Below are 6,185 nucleotides of genomic sequence, written 5' to 3'. Positions count from 1 at the left end.
CACAGGTAGTTCCGTGGCTGCAAGCATCACGATAACGCTCCGCACAACTTCTTCGTAAGTCAGCTTTTCAAGAGCACTCTTGGCCAGGAGCCGGTCCCAGGTCTCCCAAGGCCTCGCTCGCTCTCAACAAGGCTCCGACAAATCTCATCTGAATGAGAAAATGATCCAGGTTGAGGAATTTCGCGATGTCGAGCCTCCTGCATAGCGGAATCGTGGAAGTTCACGCTTAGGGTGACGAATGTTTCGCTTACGGCAGGTAGTTCCGTGAAGGCAAACTTCGACGAGCTATCGAGTGGACTACCGAGCTTCTTCGATCGATAGGATCATCGGAGCAACACAGTATGATTCTTGAACCCACCAGCAGCAGGAGCGAATTCCGCCGATCGACGTGAGCAAGTCCGATTCGCTCGAATGGAATTCGAGGCCGATCGGCGGGATTCCGAATCGGAGATCCCGTGCTCTTTCGTCTCGAGTTCCTCCCGAATCCGGGGATGCTTTTCCAGAGTGATTCGATCAAGCTCGTCGTCTTTGCGATAGGAAAGACTGAGGATCATCCAAGTCATTTTCCACCGTTTATCATCGGAAGGGTTGTCATGAGCGTGGCATCAGGGTGGTCGGTCTGAGAACCGATCTGGTCCGCGCGCTGAAGTCGGCCAAGCCCGTCGCCGGTAACGGGATTCCGAACGCGCCATGCACTGCCAGGAAGGATTTCCATTCTTGTTACCGCGCGAATCCAATTCAAGCCACTCGCTCCTCGTCACGCAGGGTAGGAGTCTTCTCTCACAGGGGGTCCCAGATGGAATGAAGTATCTCATATGATCCATATTCTTCTTTGATGTGAGAACGGTCAGGAATACGAGAGTTCAAGTGTACGGCGTTTCTCCCCCATGCGAGATTTGGGGAAGCGCGAAACCTTCGCTCATTCAGAGATCAGCAGTCCTGTCTGTCCGTCTTCACGTCCTTCTGCGTCCGCGATAAAAAAGTCTTGATCATCCAGGGGGAAAGTCGGCGTCGGTCAATAAGGGAACGAGGCGAGGTTGTGATGTTCCTACCCGATCACTCAGAAACATAATAAACAGCAAGACATAAGCGGGTCTCGAGAATGGTGGGAATATCCTCCCGTTGTTCTGCCACCATTCCGGGTATCGAGAGCGTATTATTTGAAGTCATGCTCATCTTCATCTCCACTAGATTAGATATTGGATGATTAAGGACTCGATCGGCTGTAGCGCTAAGGGAAATATCCCATGGGAATTCGGACGAAGACCCGCCAGAAGACACCGAGAGCTTTCGAAGGAGAACCTACTCGAAGAACCGAATTCGAGAGCCACTCCGCTGACATGTATAGGACCTAACCTGAGAGGGAGGACTTATCGGTGTTCTTTAATCAGCGGAGAGAGACCCTCTCAAAGTATAACAAACTTCCAGTGAGAAGCCGACGACGGTGCGAGGTTAACTGCCGAGATTTAATCGAGCCCCGCACCGCTGCCTGGCTCGGGCGACTCGCTCAAAACATTATACTTTCCTCGGCTCAAATGAGCTACCACGGTCAGTCGATCAATTTCAGATTGATAGCTTCCCCCAAGCGAATATCGGCGTGGGGGCTGATGGAGCGGTCTCTCGTCACCCTGACAGGACGCTCCACGGAATGTGGCGTTCCGGGTGCTGGGAGACCAAGCAGTCCCTTTGGGTTGCTATCTGGGGACGCGGCTGGAAAACCGCGCCCTTGTGGAAATCATCGATTTCAGCTTGCTCCTTTATGATTCTACTCCATACCTATGTACCTAAGGGGTCGAGTGCTTCCATAGGCATCGAATGCAAAGCGAAAATACATGAATGCTCCGTATCGAGGGCAAGGGGGGAAGGGTCTTGAGATCAAGTCGAATGTACCCGAGCTCAGATGACGCACAGCCGTCGACGTTTTGTCAGACCGCGTTTCGTCTCTCGCAGCGACCACGAGTTCTCGTGGAACGCCACTCTCAATCCCAGGACCAAGCATCGTATCGAACTCGAAGATTGAGGTTGCCGAAACTCATCCGGTGATCTGTCGGTAAGAAGTTCTTTCGGTGGAGGACTCTGATCCCACGATGATTGATCGCCCTAGGAGCAGGGAACTGGATGTCCGTCGACTTCTTCGGGTCTCCATGAAAATCATTGGATTGAGCAGGCGGCGATCTGATTGCTAGTGTCGGTGCAGCCTTCCATACAGTGTTTGCCGACAGGATGCGCTTCCGTGAGACCGAATGTGTTCCAATTGTCAGGAAACTCGAAAACCAGTCGACAAACAGATGTCGCCCCCAGCGGCGTCGGGGCCGCTAGAATAGAGACAACTCCGCCGCTTCCATTTACGCGGAGCGCTGTCCGGGTCGGCGTTGCCCGCCCTTTCTTTCACTACACTGGTCGCGGACTCCGAAGCGCTTTTCGATGGGTGGATTCTCCGTTGCTTACGCGTGTTAATCCTGCGCTGTGAATTCAAAAGATGTACCTGACTTGAAAGCTTCGGCTGTGGACCCAAGTTCTATCGGAAGTGCTGTTCCTTCCTCGACGGGGGACGAAAGAATGTATCACTGGATGCAGGAAAATGCTCGCCACGGGGCAGCACTGTAGCATTGCAGCACTTCGTGAAGCTTATCCCAGAGCAGGGGTGGTGTCTCTGAAGGAAGGGCTCTTTGCTCACGCGATCCTCGCTGCAATATTTGTAGTTCAGGGAAGATCCTCCCACGCGGAAACCGAACGGTGCGATAGTATTGTTTTCCGTGTTCTTAAAATGTCGCATCGAAAACACCTCCATCACAGGCTGAAAGATCGTGAACAGAACTCTGCTGCAACCTTGCAGCCTACACAAGAATCCTGGCGTGAAACGTTTTCCGCAAAGTAGTATAGTCGGCGAAGTATTGTCCGGCTGACTGCGGAAGTCACTCAACGATCGCCAGCTCTTCGGCCGTGGACACTCCGGAAGCCCGCTATTTCAGTGAATTTCTTTCGGAAAAGTCCACTTCGGGCAGCCCAGGTAGTATAATATTATACAATACAAGATATCTCGAGCGACACGGTCCACCAGCTCAGCATGAGCCCCCTCAAGTGGTCGTTTAAATCGTCGAATCGCTATCCCAGCTCCAGGATTAACAGCAAGCGACCCACAATATCGCCGCTGAGCTCCTCCCTTCTGATGCAGCTCGAAATTTTTGTACTTGATGAAGGAGCCGACGCCTCTGTGCCACCGTTCTGCTCTCGCACGGATTCACGGTCTCCTCATCACGACAAGTCAACCGCAAATCGGAGCGCACGACATCACACGCATCTAGTTGCATGGGTCTCATGGAGTCTTGGGAAACGATTCAGCGCGAGAGATACGCATCGAAGTGATACATCGAATCCTGCCGCGTCCCCCCGGATACGATCTCTCGGAAGACTAGATATGCAAATCAGATCATTCGACATGATTCGGTCCGAGCGCAAATCACGCCGTGATTACTGATCGTCGTCATCTGGTTGGCTCAATCCTCGAACTTGCCGAGGTCGCGACTTCTCGGACATTTTCTCATCTGAGTGGGCTGGAAAACAAAGAGGTAGACGACCGTTGGTTGCTGTTCGTCATCGAAGACAGCCGCAACTTAGACTTCCATCGGTTGAGAAATTATCGAGACGAGCACATGGGAGCGCTCAAGCTCAGAGCGGCTGATTCCGCCACGACCCACTTCAAGCGCGTGTGCATCTGAACGACAGCCCCGAACATCCGTGTACCGTATCAGGAAAAACCTCTGCCATCGCCGCCACAGCAGTCCCTTCAATTTTTATGCTTTCCAGACAAATTTGTGAACACAGTGCGTGTCTCAGGGAGGGAGGAAGGAGTATTATCGACGAATTGATTGGTTGATCCGATCAAGGAGCTCGCCGCGTGATTGAATTAGGAGCTCACCGACAGAGTATCCATGTCATCAGCTGAGGCGAAGCGAGTTCGCGTTTTCCAGATGGCGGAGTAGATCCAGCCGAGAAAGGAAAACCCTCTACCTCACTTCGCGCTACACGACATCGCGCCTTGTTCCCCAGTGTCGCCCGCGCGGCGATGTTTATGCTTCGAGGTCCCCTCGATAATGACCGGCAACGCTGCTGAGCGTGAATTCCCAGCGGAAAAATGAGAGATGCGGCGAAGTCCAGTGAGCCTGAAGGAAAGCGCTACCCCGTAATTTCCGCGCACAGCACCTCGTGTCGAAGCCTGACACTTTTCCCATGCGGCGAGAGCTATCCGCTCTTCTTCAGATTTATTCCAGGCTGGTCGACTCGACTGCGGAGGGAAATTCGGGGAATCGCCCATCTCAGAATTCTGTGGATCTGGATCCCCGAGTCCACGCACATATTGGGAAGAATCACTCAATGGAACGAGAGCTTCTCAAAGCACTTCGATGAATTTCACATACATATTATGTCTTCACATTACGATTGGAGCTTGAGCGGCTCAGGGACACACGTACGTACTGTCGAGTTTTCCTAATCTAGACTTCTCAGGAGGCAAGTCATGTGAAATATCCCAGTTATCCCAGTCACGAGAAGCGTGGGACTCGAACGAGCATAACTTCCTGATATAGAGCGCTGAGATCCTTTTAGCCACAAGTTATTCGAGGCTTCCTGAGTTATCAGAGGGAATCTGCACATGTTACAGCTCAGCGAAGCCCTTCTGAATTATTTCAAGTTATCAGGGGTTTCATGAGTTAGAGGCTACCGAAATAGGAAGACTTCACTGTTTCGAGAGCCAATGCACGAAAGGCTTCAAGCGAGGAGCCCGCACCACGTGGACGGAAATGTATGGGAACCCAGACCTAGCCACTTCGACCATCATTATTCTTCGGCCCGCTCGTCTCGGAACGCGGGCTTCGGGACTTCTCAGCTGCCATCGCAGAGCTGTCGCAGACTCAGCAAATTAGTTTCGCGGGTTGGGCTTCGAAGGCTCAGCTAATAATGGAAACCGATGATGAATCAGAGTACACAGTTTCCGGCGTCGAGCCAAAAACACAAGAGAGGAATGAGTTATGCGGCTGCATGCTCCGGCGAGCGCGTGACGCGCGCTTAAAAGACGGGACGTGGAGGATCGCCAGAAGAGAGCGGCGGCGGCCGAGCTCCAAAACAGCATGTACCTATCTCCGGTACAGCGGCGTACAGAGTTCCGTACTTCGATTCCGCGCGGAGCATTTCATGTGCCGCCGCCAGTCTCCGGTTCATCCTCAATGATCCTGCGTGGGCCCGAGGCTGAGCTGCGCAGCTGCCAACTAGGTAAATATTACTACCTAATAATGACAACAGGAATCATGAGAACAAGTAGCATGACGCTTCCCCTCTTGTTGGATGCCTGGAGTAATGCGCCTTCTCATCTAATTATTATTACTGTATGATCGTTGAGATCCTCTCTGTTGTACCCGAGGCGGAATACGATCTCTGCCCGTACTGGCCGGATTATCATCGGGAACTTCGGCGCAAGACCTCATCAAGGCGGGAATTCCGTGAATCGAACAGTGGGAGCGGATTCCCGCTTCTGAGAGGTTTGCTCGTCGGAAAGAATCTCTGGCGAGGCATCGTTCAAGGAAATCCGCGAAACGTTTCATCCCGCGCGTCGATTACTCAAATGGCGACCGCCGCTCGTGGCAATAGAAAATGGAGCCCCGATGAGCTGGACGAGTTTTCGGCTCCGCAACTGACTTCGGGACCTTGTTGGCGCGGAACACGAGAGCCATTTCACTCAGCGGCTTTGCGGAAAAATACGAAGGCGAATTTCAATCGGAACTCACATCGACGATTCTGACCTCAAACGTGGTCTCACGTCCGGGGCGTATAACCGAAGGTCAAAGGCAGAGCTCCTTCCCAGCGCAGATTGCCGGAGGGCACAGCGAAAATTCCTCGGGCAAAACTTTCCGCCGATGCAATGGGGTGGTGAGTCCGCCGCCGAACGTGATCGCGTCCGACCTCGATTGCGTTCGGTTTTACATCAGAGCTAATCGTTTTGAGATGAGACGACCAGCGAGCCCTGCAGTACACATACACACGGAAAACTCCTTTCGCAAAAAAAGAATAGGGAGGAGGGACAATCGTTGGATGGTGAACCGGTCGGTTTCCGAGCGATCTCAATTTCGTCGCGTTCAGGACTCCCGAATCGAGAACGAGGCTGCCGGGAACCATCCCACAATGGACCAAGA

The sequence above is a fragment of the Galendromus occidentalis genome, unplaced genomic scaffold, assembly GCF_000255335.2.
Source record: "Galendromus occidentalis unplaced genomic scaffold, Mocc_1.1 scf7180000077442, whole genome shotgun sequence".
NCBI classification, from domain to species: Eukaryota; Metazoa; Arthropoda; class Arachnida; order Mesostigmata; family Phytoseiidae; genus Galendromus; species Galendromus occidentalis.
This window is presented reverse-complemented; position numbering follows the sequence as displayed.